Raw genomic sequence first — 13,900 nt, forward strand, 5'->3', positions numbered from 1 at the left:
GCTTGCTCCAGGTCACTGTTCACGTGGGGGGCGTGCCGCTCCATCTAGTGAATGTGTACGCCCCCGTGGCCGGTGCGCAGCAAGTGCGCTTCTTTGAAGAAGTGTCCGCTCTTCTGGGCTCCATCGACGTCGGCGAGTGCGTCATCCTCGGGAGGGATTTTAATTGCACCCTCGAGGCGAGCGACCGTTCGGGTCCCCCATAAAGCCTGGCGGCGATGGAGAAGTTGAGGGACCTGGCCGGGTCCTTCGACTTGGTGGATGTCTGGCGAAATCTCCATCCCGACTCCAGCGCCTTCACTTATGTGAGGTCTGGAGGAGGAAGGTCCAGAATCGACCTCCTTTACATTTCCCAGGCGTACGTCTCCTGCATTCCAGCAGCTTCCATGCGGCCGGTGCCGTGCACGGACCACCACCTGGTGTGGGTGGAGCTCGCTCCGTTACGCGCACCTGGGGGGTCCGTGTACTGGCATTTTAATAACCTGCTGCTGGAGGACGAGCGGTTCCGGGATTCATTTCGTCGGTTCTCTGCTGACTGGAGAAGGAAGCGGGGGGGGTCTTCCTCTCCTTGAGGCTATGGTGGGACGTGGGCAAGGCTCACATCCGTCTCTTCTGTCAGGAGTACGCGAGGGGGTCGACCAAGAGGCGGGAGGCCCGGGTCGGGCGGTTGGAAAGGGAGGTGCTCGACCTGGAGTCCCGTCTCGGTCAAGTCGTCGATGACCCGGCCCTGCGGAAGGTGTACGAAGAGAAGAAGGGCGCGCTGAAGGACCTGCAGCTCGTCGGGTCCCGAGGCGCGTACATGAGGTCGCGGATCCAGATCCTCCGGGACCTGGACCGCGGCTCCCCCTTCTTCTACTCACTGGAAAAAAGACAGGGGGTCCGTAAGCAGCTCTTGGGGCTGCTGGCCGATGACGGATCTCTGGTCTCGGATCCGGAGGGGATCAGCGCGGAGACCCGGGCCTATTACGGGGCTCTGTTCTCTCCGGATCCATCCAGTGAGGATGCATGCAGAACTTTGTGGGAGGAGCTGCCGAAGGTCGTCCCGGAAGGCACCGAAAAATTGGATGCTCCGCTAAGCTTGGCGGAGCTGACCGGCGCCCTCGACCAGCTTTTGAGGGGAAAGTCCCCGGGGTTGGACGGGCTGACCATGGAGTTCCACAGGGCATTCTGGGACATCCTGGGGGGCGACTACGTGCGGGTCCTGGGGGAAAGTCTGGCGACCAGGGAGATGCCCCTCTCGTGGTGCACGGATTATAAAATTTTTGTCAGGGCCATTTTTGCCCGCCTTGGCACCGTGCTGGCCCACATGGTCCACCCTGACCAGTCCTACATGGTCCCGGGTCAGACTATCCACGGTAATATCCATCTGGATCCGGGACCTGGTCCACCATTCCCGGAGGGCTTGTCTGTCGGTCTCCTTCCTTTCCCTGGATCAGGAGAAGGCGTTCGACAGGGTGGATCACGAGTATCTCTTCGGGAGTCTGCGTGCATTCAGGTTCGGGACGCATTTCGTCACCCGGATCCGACTTCTGTACGCCACCGTGGAGTGTCTGATTAAAGTTAATGGGTCTTTGACGGCGCCCCTTCGCTTCGGGAGGGGGGTGTGTCAGGGATGCCCCATGTCCAGTCAGTTATATGCCGTCTGCGTGGAGCCTTTCCTGCGCCTCTTGCGGAAGAGGTTGACGGGACTGGCTCTGCAAGGGCCAGGCGTGGAAGTCGTCCTCTCGGCTTACGCCGATGACGTGCTCCTCATGGTCACGGATCTCACTGACTTGCGGAGGATGCGAGAATGCCAGCAGATTTACTCGGACGCATCCTCCGCCAGGATCAACTGGGAGAAATGTTCTGGACTCCTGGTGGGCCAGTGGTGGGTGGACTCCCTGCCGGAGGAGTTCAGGCCCTTCGCCTGGAGTACCATGCACCTCCTCTACTTGGGAGTCTACCTCAGCCCCGCCGAGGACGCCTGGCCGGCAAACTGGCAGGAGCTGGAGGCCAAAGTCACCGCTCACCCAGGACGCTGGACAGGACTGCTCCTAGTGTTGTCCTACAGGGGTCGAGCACTTGTCATAAACCAGCTGCTGGCCGCCATGTTGTGGTACCGGTTGGTCACTTTGATCACGCCCCCTGCGTTTGTCGCCAAGATGCAGAAGAAGCTCATTGACTTCTGGGTCTCTGCCGCGGTTCTGAGTCTCCCGCTTAGGGAGGGCGGTCAGGCGCTGTTGTGCCTTCGCACCTGGGCGGCGACTTTCCATCTTCGGACCCTGCAGAGATACCTGTACGTCGAGAATCCTCCTCGATGGTGTGCGCTGGCGACGTATTTCTTCCACCAGCTGCACGGCCTCAACTATGACATGCAGCTCCTGTTTGTGGAATTGGGCCGTACGCGTGCCTACCTGCGGGAGCTGCCTGTCTTCTACCAGGAACTGCCATGGGTCTGGAACAGCATCGCCTCCAGGCGGAGTTCTCCCCTGTCAGGAGTGGTGGCTCTCCTTCAGGAGCTGCTGCTCAGGAATCCGCACCTCCGTGACCGCTGGATCAGGCGGCTGGCAGAGGGCAGGGCTGTGTCGGGAAAGGTGACCAGGGTTGGGGACCTGCTCGATGGCGGAGGAGCGGGCTGGATGGTGCCGGAGGAGCTGATGCAGCGCCTGTCCTGGGCCAACGTCCGGCTCGCGTTCAAAGCCATCGAGACGCTGGAAGCGGCACTGGGCCCCGACTCCACTAGGTGTATCGAGGAGGCTCAGGCACGTGGGGCGATCCCATCCATTCGGACGGAATTCCTCATCGGCGCACAGCCCCAAAACCCCTCTCGGGAACCGGCACCTCACAACTTGAGCCGTCTCGGGGAAATGCCCTCTGTGCCTTTTAGTTCTGCGCGGAGGGGTTTCCTGTACGGGCTGCTCCTGCACACTCTCCACTTTGTCATCTTCGCCTGCCGTCCGGACACGCCTTGGCATGCCATTTTGCCATCCGGCGGAGGCGGAGGTCCCCAATGGGGGGCTCTCTACGCGGGAGTCCTCCCTTTTTCTATTGGGACTTGGCCTGGAGGGTGTTGCATGGAGCAGTCCCGTGCAATAAGATTTTAAGTAAGTTCACGGACTCCCAGGCCGCTTGCTATTTTTGCGGCCTAGAGGAGTCTGTGTTCCATGTTTATGTGGAATGTGAGAGGTTGCAGCCCCTGTTCCATTATTTGTAGGGGCTACTCCTCGATTTTTGGCTGCACTTCAGTCCCACGCTTCTGATCTTTGGCCACCCGGTGCGGAGGGGAGAGGGCGGGTCGGAGGACCTCCTTGTAGGACTGCTCCTGGGCCTGGCCAAAGTGGCCATAAACAGGTCCAGGCAGCAGGCGGTCGAGGGGGTTGTTCGGCCCAATTGCCTGCCTCTCTGCCGCGGCTATGTTCATGCCCAGGTGGCCATGGAGATGGAGCACGCGGTGTCTGCCGGCACACTTGAGGCCTTCCGAGACAGGTGGGCACTGTGGGGACTGGAGTGCATCGTCACCCCGGCCACTGTGATTTTAATTTAATTTGATAAGTTTTAAAAATTAATCTAGTGTTTTCAAGCTTCTTTACAGTCCATTTGTTCGGCCAGGAGAGCGGGAGTCTCTGCTCGGCGATGCAGAGAGCCCTGCAGATGGAGAAGAATGTCGACCAGAGTCTGCTGGATCTGCACAAACTCTCCACTGGGAGCGCCGACCCTCAACTGTGTGAATTCCTGGAGACCCACTATCTGAATGAACAAGTGAAGACGACCAAGAAGCTTGGAGATCACATCATTAACTTAAAGAAAAAAGAAAAAAAAGAAAAAAACAATGAACCCCAGGGGAGGCTGCAAGATTCTCAGCAGCTCAGCTCTGCTCGGTGCTGTGTGAATGGGCTGCTCCACACCCCGGCTGCTCACGGGGAATGCCAGTGTGGAGGGCCCAGTGCAGAAGGCCCAGGGTGGAAGACCCAGAGGAGAGTGTCCTAGGCGGGAGGCCCAGCACGGAGGACCCCAGGCGGGGGGCCTAGGGCGGAGCGGCTGGTCGACAGAAGCGGAGTCGGGAGATGCTGTGCGTGTGCATGCTGCACGGTTTCTAAAGTTGAAGAACGGTCTCCGGCCCGAATGAGTTCCAGCGGCCCCGCCTGTGCACCGTTTGGTGGCAGCTGTGAGGCTTTTTCTTGGTGACGGGGGCCGGTTTGTGCGCTGCCATTTTGGTGGAGGAAAGACAGACTGTTCCCATCTATAGTATGGTGCTTGAGCGGCCATAAGATGGGAAAAGAGAACGGAATAAAAGTGAAAAAGGAAAAAAGGAAAATAAAAGGCAAAACAAAGTAATATCGGCGAGGAATAATGAATGTCTTGATGGCTGGGTCCTGTGAGTGATAACAGCAAGAAGAAGGGAATTTGAGTACTCGTTTTCTTCTTTTACGGGATTTGAGAAAGTGGTCGGCTTCCTTTCTGTGGAAAGGTTGAAGACTGCGGATAAGGATTATGACATCATATGGTTGGATAACATCAAGTGAAGATGAGGAGTTATTAGAGTGCCAATAGGACTGGCGTAGAACTGGTATTTACTTGTTTTGTTGAAGAAGTTTTGGGTTTCTGGATAAAGGTAGTCTACTTGAAGCTTTAATTGATTTCTGATATGGTTACGGGACTTTGTATATTGTGGTGTTATTTAGTGTTAAAGCTTTCCTCAATGTACGGACGAATGAACGCTCTAGTGAACGCACGCGGACACAAATAATATGCACACACACACGCATACACAATGGAACTTACGTTCGACCGAATGAAGGGCCCTCGCTCACAGAATCACAGAATCACAGAATCTACAGTGCAGATAGAGGCCATTTCGGCCCATCGAGCTTGCACCGACACATATCCCACCCTATCCCCGTAACCCCACGTATTTAATCCCCTAACACTAAGGGTCAATTTATCATAGCCAAATCAACCTAACCTGCACATCTTTGGACTGTGGGAGGAAACCGGAGCACCCGGAGGAAACCCACGCAGACACAGGGAGAATGTGCAAACTCCACACAGACAGTCGCCCGAGGCCAGATTTGAACCCGGGTCCCTGGCGCTGTGAGGCAACAGTGCTAACCACTATGCCACCGTGCTCCCCAGGATGAAAGTGGGCATCCTATTGGGTGAGCGTGAGGCCTGCCAGGATGGATGAACGAACGCACGCATGCATGCAGGTAGACAAATGACACGCACGGACGCAGACATGCACAATGGAATTTACGCTTGAGCGAACGAACGAACGGCGGAATGAATGACCGAATGATTGAGCGATGCCAGTAGGACTGGCGTATACGGGTTCTTTCTTTTCTTGGTTTATTAAATAGTGGCAGTTTGTACTGTAAACATTATTGATTTACGTGTAAAAATTTATTATTGTATTTATATTGTTGACCATAAAGCTGTTTTTGAGGCTTTATCCTTTTTATTGTGGTCAATGAATGTAATGGATTTACTATGTAATTGATGAGTTGTATAAGCACTGTTGTACTTGAATGTTAAAGTAAAAAAAAGGACAACAGGTAATACCAAGCAAAAACAAAGAGTTACTAGATTGCCAATAGGACTGGTGTAAAATAGTTTTTCACTATGGGTACCTGTACTGTTAATATTATTGGTTTATCTGTAAAATTTACCACTGCATTTATACTGTTAACCCTAAAGCTGTTTCTAAGGCTTTGTTTTATTGCGACTAATGAATGTAATAGATTTATTATGTAATTGATGAGTTGTAACAAGTACTACCATATTTAAATAAATATGTTTGGCTAAAAAAAAATAAACCCCAGTGGGACGCGGGCTGCTCACACCCCGAGTGTGGCCCCAGGCCCCATTATTAAAACACTCAACATTATCCGCTTCACACACACCCGGGGTGGGCCTCAGGCCCCAAACAAGAGCCTCCGGGCCGGGCGTTTGCCCCGAGCAGGGCGGCAGCTGCGGGGCTTTTTCCCGGTGACAAGCCCGGGGTAATGGCTGCCATCTTGAGAGGCTCAGGCGGCAGCAAGGTGCTTGCACTGCCCCCTTGGCTTGGAACCAGGAGGAGAGAATCTTAAGAGGGCACTAACAGGATGCAAAGCAACTAACGCCCGGGCACGGCGATGTTTGCGCCGCTCGCGAAATTAACTAGACATTTTGCGGCAGCGCTAAACACTACTGCAACGATCACCTGCGCCGGCAGATCGTGACGTCAGTCGAGTGCGCAACGCACTGGTAGCGCCCCGGACCGGAAATTGAGTGGGGCCCCCTGCCTTACCACCTGCCGCTGGCAACGACAGGTTGAGGAGAGCGTTTTGCAGTCAGGAAGGGACTGGGGGAGCGCTATTTAAAGGTGACCGCTTCCTGCCTTTTTTTGTTGGTGACATTGTTGCACCACAAATTCTGAGAGAGAGAGAGAGACTTCTGGAGAGATTCAACGCTGTGTGAAGGAATTTTGGGTACTGAGCAGCACTTTGCAGGTTCATTTTGATTTGCCCTTCCTTGCTTCGCCAGTGCCCTGAGGTAGCACCTCGCTCCTCAGCCTTTGCACCTTAAGACAGGTGTGAAGCACCTGATTTAGCACTCCAATCACCTCCAGGGGCGATAAAAGCCAAGTTTGCCATCGAAGGCGATAGTTAGCGCCAGGCGCTAAACTTTGCGCACGGCCGATAATGGCGCCCCAAAAGGGGCGATACTGAATTTTTCCTCCAGAGAGTCATAACGGTCAGAAGGAGGCCATTCAGCCCATCGAGTCCATGCCAGCTCTCTGCAGAGCAATCCAGTCAGTCCCATTCCCCTGCTCTATCCCTGTAGCCCTGCAAGTTTATTTCACTCAAATGCCTAACCAGTCTCCCCTTGAAAACATTGAGTGTCAGCAGTGATTTCCAGGTCCTCACCACTCGCTGTGTGAAACAGATTTTCCTCACATCCCCCCCTGTATCTCTTGCACAAAACCTTAAATCTGTGTCCCCTGGTCCTTGTGCAATCAACTGGTTGGTAAAATGTTAGAGTCCATTATTAAGGAGACAGTAACAGGACATTTGGATAAACATAATTTAATAGGACAAACTCAGCATGGTTTCATGAAGTGGAAGTCATGTTTGACAAATTTACTTGAGTTTTTTGAGGAAGTAACATACAGGGTGGATAAAGGGGAACCAGTGGACGTAGTGTATTTAGACTTCCAAAAGGCATTTGACAAGGTGCCACACAAAAGATAATTGCTCAAGATAAAAAATCACGGGATTGGGGGTAATATTCTGGCGTGGGTGGAGGATTGGCTCTCTAACAGAAAGCAGAGAGTTGGGATAAATGGTTCATTCTCAGATTGGCAACCAGTAACTAGTGGTGTTCCACAGGGGTCAGTGCTGGGTCCCCAACTCTTTACAATCTATATTAACGATTTGGAGGAGGGGACCGAGTGTAACATATCAAAGTTTGCAGATGATACAAAGATGGGAGGGAAAGTAGTGAGTGAGGAGGACATAAAAAACCTGCAAAGGGACATAGACAGGCTAAGTAAGTGGGCAGAGATTTGGCAGATGGAATACAATACTGGAAAGTGTGAGGTTATGCACTTTGGCAGGAAAAATCATAGAGCAAGTTATTATCTTAATGGCAAGAAACTGGAAAGTACTGTAGTACAAAGGGATCTGGGGGTCCTGGTGCACGAAACTCAAAATGTTAGTATGCAGGTGCAGCAAATGATCAAGAAGGCCAATGGAATGTTGGCTTTTATTGCTAGGGGGATGGAATATAAAAACAGGGAGGTATTGCTGCAGTTGTACAAGGTATTGGTGAGACCGCACCTGGAATACTGCATACAGTTTTGGTGTCCATACTTAAGAAAAGACATACTTGCTCTCGAGTCAGTACAAAGAAGGTTCACTCAGTTAATCCCGGGGATGAGGGGGTGGTCATATGAGGAGAGGTTGAGTAGATTGGGACTCTACTCATTGGAGTTCAGAAGAATGAGAGGCGATCTTATTGAAACATATAAGATTGTGAAGGGGCTTGATCGGGTGGATGCGGTGAGGATGTTCCCAATGATGGGTGAAACTAGAACTAGGGGGCATAATAAAATAAGGGGCTGCTCTTTCAAAACTGAGATGAGGAGAAACTTATTCACTCAGAGGGTGGTAGGTTTGTGGAATTTGCTGCCCCAGAAAGCTGTGGAAGCTACATCATTAAATAAATTTAAAACAGAAATAGACAGTTTCCTAGAGGTAAAGGGAATTAAGGGTTACGGGGAGCGGGCAGGAAATTGGACATGAGTCTAGGTTCGGAATGGTCATGGCCCTGTGGGTAGTGGAGTGGGCCCAGGGGCCGTGTAGCCTTGTTCTGCTCCTACTGTGTTCTAATTCTGTGTTAGATTTCAGGAGATGGTTTTATTCCTGTTCCTGGCTAGGGTGGAGATCGCCTTTACAGAAGGTAAGTACTGTAGGAAATATAGGGACAGAGTGATCTCCTGGAAGAATTTTGATCGCCTAGATGGGTCGGAGAGGAATTTCCCAGATTTCTTTCTCCCAAAGTGGCCATGGGGTCTTTTATCTGGTTTTTCACCTCTCCTGGGAGATCACATGGGATCGGGTGGATGCAGACTGATGGAAGATTTGAGGTTAGGATCAGATCAGCCATGATCTTATTGAATGGTGGAGCAGGCTCGAGGGGCCGATTGGCCTACTCCTGCTCCTATTTCTTACGTTCTTATGTAACTAGTGGGAACAGCCTTTCGTCGTCTAGCCTTACCAAACCTGTCAATCTTGTACACCTCTATCAAATCACCCCTCAACCTCTATTGCTCTAATGAAAACAAATCCAGCTTCTCCAACCTGTCCTTGTAGCTAAGATCCCCCATCCCCGGAACCATTCTGGTAAATCTCCTCTGCACCCTCTCAAGGGCCTTCACATCTTTCCTAAAGTGTGGTGATCAGAACTGGACGCAATACTCCAGTTGTGGCCTAACCAGTGCTTTATAAAGGTTCAGCATAACTTCTCTACTGTTTGTACTCAATACCTCTATTTATGAAGCCCAAGATCCCATATGCTTTGCTAACCACTCTCTAAATATGTCCTGCCACCTTCAGGGACCTATGCACATTAACTCCCAGGTCCCTCTGTCCCTGCACACTCTTTAAAACTGTGCCATTAAGTGTATATTGCCTCTCCCTGTTCCTTCTGCCAAAATGCATCACCTCACTCTTCTCTGTATTAAATTCCATCTATCAATTGTCTGCCCATTCTGCTGGCCTTTCTATGTCCCGTTGCAGTCGATTGATGTCATCATCATTGTTTGCCACACCCCCAAGTTTGGTGTCATCGGCAAATTTAGAAATTCTACTCTGTATTCCAATATCCAGGTCATTTATATATATCAAAAAAAGCAGTGGCCCCAGCACTGACCCTTGGGGATCACCACTGTCTGCCATCCTCCAGTCTGAAAAACAGCCATTTACCACAACTCGCTGTTTTCTGTCCTTAAGCCAATTCCTTATCCAAGCTGTCACTGACCCACCTATTCCATGAGCCTCAATTTTGTTAACCAGCCTTCTATGTGGTACTTTGTCAAACGCCTTCCGAAAATCCATGTAGACAACATCCATTGCATTCCCTTCATCAGTCCTCTCTGTTACTTCATCAAAAAATTCAATTAGATTCGTCAAACACGATCTGCCTTTTACAAATCTGTGTTGGCTTTCCTTAATTAGCTTAAATCGCTCCAAATGCCCGTTAATATTTTCCTAGATTATTGTTTCTAAAACTTTTCCCACCACTGATGTTAAACTGACCGACCTGTAGTTACTAGGATTGTCCTCACACCCTTTCTTGAGCAATGGTGTCACATTTGCCACTTTCCAATCACCAGACACCTCCCCCGCATCTAGGGAAGATTGGAAAATTATGGCAAGCCCTTCCGCTATCTCCTCCCTCAATTCCCTTAGCAACCTGGGATGCAAGCCATCCGGACCAGGCGACTTGTCCACTCTGAGCATACCCAGCCTTTCTAGTACATCCTGTCTATCAATTTTCACCCCTTCCATTGCTTCTACCTTTTCCATTCCACCGATATTTTGTTAGCAGCCACCTCCTTAGTAAACACCAATACAAAGTACTCATTGAGTATTCTAGCCTTGCCCTGCGCCTCTAAGCATATATCACCTTCTTTGTCTCTAATAGGCCCCACCCCGCCTCTTACTACCCGCTTACTGTTTACATGCCGGTAGAAGATTTTTGGGTTCCCTTTTATGTTAACCGCCATTCTACTCTCATTCTCTCTTTGCCAATCTTATTTTCATCTTCACATCCCCTCAACTTATTGTATTTGGTCTAGTTCTCCCTTGAAGAATTCACCTGACATGTATCATACACCCTCTTTTTTTGTTTCATCATCATCTCTATCTCCCTCATCATCCAAGGAGCCCTTGCTTTGGTTCCCTTACCCTTCCCTCATGTTGGAATGTACCCAGCCTGTACTTGGAACATCTCCTCCTTAAAGATCACCCATTGTACCATTACAGTTTTTCTGTCAGTCTTTGGTTCCATTTTACCCTGGCTAGATCCATTTGCATCCCATTGAAGTTAGCCCTATTCCAGTTTAGAAGTTCCACTCTGGATTGTTCCTTGCTCCTCTCCATTGCTAATCTAAATCTTATGATACGATGATCACTCGTACCCAAGTGTTCTCCCACAGACATTTGGTCAACCTGGCCAACCTCATTCCCCAGCACCAGATCCAGCAATGCCTCCTTCCTAGCTGGGCCAAGAACATACTGGTGAAGGAAATTCTCCTGAACACAATTCAGAAATTCCTCCCCCTCCTTTCCCTTTATCCTTGCATTATCCCAATCGATATTTGGGTAATTAAAGTCCCCCAATATCACCACTTATAGCTCTTGCATATCTCTGCAATTTCCCTGCAGATTTGCTCCTCTACTTCCCTCTCACTATTTGGAGGCCTATACAATACCCCCAATAGCGTGATCATATTCTGTTTGCTCCTCAACTCAATTCAAGGGCTCTCATCATAAATTAAGGGGAAAGATCAGACAGCAGTTCTTAAATGAACACTGCAGCCCTGACAAGTCAATCAGCAATATATCCTGAATATTAAACTTCATCCCAGTTATAGGGGTTATTAACATCAGCAGAAACAAACCCCAACTGTCAGAATGAACATGGTTCAGTCCTGGATGTGATTAACAGCACCAATAACAACAGAATCCAACCCTTGCAGTCACTTGTGAACTTGCTGATGTTTCAGCAGGTAGCTTGATAGGCTGAATCCCTTCTCACACACGGAGCAAGTGAACGGCCTCTCCCCAGTGTGAATTCACTGGTGTGTCAGCAGGTTGGATGAACGATTAAATCCCTCCCCACACACAGAGCAGATGAACGGCCTCTCCCCAGTGTGAACGCGCTGGTGTAGTATGAGGTTGGCTGACTGCTTGACACTCTTCCCACAGTGAGTGCAGCTGAATGGTCTCTCATCATTGTGAACTCGCTGATGTGTCTGGAGAATGGGCGAGCGAGTGAATCCCTTCCCACATACGGAGCAAGTGAATGGTCTCTCCCCGGTGTGACTGCGTTGATGAATTTCCAGTTGGGAAGGGTAATTAAATCCCTTCCCACAGTCTCCACGGTTTCTCTGTGGTGCAGGTGTCCTTGTGTCTCTCCAGGTTGGACGATCAGTAGAAGCCTCGTCCACACACACGTGTACGGTTTCTCCCCGCTGTGAATGGTGCGATGTTTTTTCAGGCTGTGTAACTGGTTAAAGCTCTTTCCACAGTCAGTGCACTAGAACACTCTCACTCGGGTGTGGGTGTCTCGGTGCTTTTCCAGTCACACTGATGTTTGAAATCTTTTCCCACAGACAGAAGAGACAAACATTTCTCCAACCACATTCAAAGGCCGATGATATTCAGGTCCTGATGAATGGAGTGACTCTGTCAGATCTTGATGTGATGTTTGGTTTGAGTTTGCGGTGTGTAAATGCTGCCCTTCTCACAGCCTGTAAAAGGAGTTTACAAAAGCCATCACTGTGAGTCCAGGATAGAAATTGACAAGATTCTCTCCTCCTGGTTCCTGGGCAAGGGGGCCACGCATGCGCCCTGCTGCCCCCCTGAGCCTCTCAAGATGGCGGCCGTTACCCCGGGCCTGTCACCGTGAGAAAGCCCCGCAGCTGCCGCCCCGCTCGGGGCAAACGCCCAGCCCAGAGGCTCTTGTTCAAGGCCTGAGGCCCACCCCGGGTGTTTGTGAAGCAGATAATGTTGAGTGTTTTAATAATGGGGCTTGGGGCCACACTCGGGGTGTGTGCAGCCCGCGTCCCCCCCGGGGTTTATTTTTTTTTCTCTCTTTTATTTAAATCTGGTAGTACTTGTTACAACTCATCAATTACATGATAAATCCATTACATTCATTATCCACAATAAGGCTAAGCCTTAAAAAAAAAGCTTTAAGATTAACAGTACAAATACAATAATAATTTTTTCCAGACAAGAACAATGTCAACAATACAGGTACCCATAGTAAAAAAACAATACATACCAGTCCTACTGGCAATCTAGTAACTCTTCATTTTTGCTTGGTATAACCTGTTGTCCTTTTTAAAATTTTAACATTCAAGTACAACAGTACTTATACAATTCAACAGTTACATAGCAAATCCATTACATTCATTGACCAATTATGGTCAACAATATAAATACAACAATAAATTTTACAGGTAAATCAATAATGTTTACAGTACAAACTGCAACTATTTAATAAACCAAGAATCTGTACACGCCAGTCCAACTGGCATCGTTCAATCATTCAGTCATTCATTCCTCCATTCGTTCGCTCAAGCGTAAGTTCCATTGTGCATGACTGCATCCATGTGTGCCATTTCTATCTGCGTGCATGCGTGCGTTCGTTCATCCGTCCGGCAGGCTTCACGCTCACCAAGCGGGCCTTCATCCTGGGGAGCGAGGGCCCTTCATTCGGTCGAACGCAAGTTCCATTGTGTATGCATGCGTATCATTTGTCTACCTGTGTGCATGCGTGCGTTCGCTCATCCGTCCGGCAGGCCTCATGCTCAGCGAGTGACCCCCGTCCTGGAGAGCGGGCCCTTCATTCGGTCGAACGTAAGTTCCATTGTGTATGCGTGCGTGCGTGCATATATTTGTATCCACATGCGTGCGTTCACTAGAGCGTTCGTTTATTCAATTAAGGAAGGCTTTAACACTAAATAACACCACAATATACAAAGTCCCACAACCATATCAAAAAATCACTTAAGACTTCAAGTAAACTACTTTTAACCAGAACCCGAAACTTCTTCAAAAAACAAGTAATACCAGTTCAACGCCAGTCCTATTGGCACTCTAATAACTCCTCATCTTCACTTGATGTTATCCAACCATATAATGTCATAATCCTTATCCACAATCTTCAACCTTTCCACAGAAAAGAAGTCGACCACTTTCTCAAATCCCGTAAAAGATGTGGTGCATGTGCCTTTAAAAGCAATTGTGGTGTATGTGCCTTTAAGAGGCAGCCTTTAAGGGGCAGCACGGTGGCATAGTGGTTAGCACTGTTGCCTCACAGCGCCAGGGTCCCGGGTTCGAATCCGGCCTCGGGTGACTGTCTGTGTGGAGTTTGCACATTCTCCCCGTGTTTGCGTGGGTTTCCTCCGGGTGCTCCGGTTTCCTCCCACAGTCCAAAGATGTGCGGGTTAGGTTGATTGGCTATGATAAATTGACCCTTAGTGTTAGGGGGATTAAATACATGGGGTTACAGGGATAGGGTGGGATATGTGTTGGTGTAGGGTTTACGGGGATCGGGTGGGATACGTGTCGGTGCAGGCTCGATGGGCTGAAATGGCCTCTATCTGCACTGTGGGGTTTCTGTGATTTCTGTGAAGAGCCCCAGGTGTGCG

General features: G+C 49.9%; 1 pseudogene; it reads left to right on the forward strand.

Annotated features, from left to right (window-relative positions):
* Window positions 1-13,900, forward strand: part of LOC147119109 (uncharacterized) — a 195,307-nt pseudogene that overhangs the window by 1,088 nt on the left and 180,319 nt on the right.

The sequence above is a fragment of the Somniosus microcephalus genome, chromosome 4 (genome assembly GCF_052327205.1).
Source record: "Somniosus microcephalus isolate GS21.2 chromosome 4, FLI_Smic_1.0, whole genome shotgun sequence".
Taxonomy (NCBI): domain Eukaryota; kingdom Metazoa; phylum Chordata; class Chondrichthyes; order Squaliformes; family Somniosidae; genus Somniosus; species Somniosus microcephalus.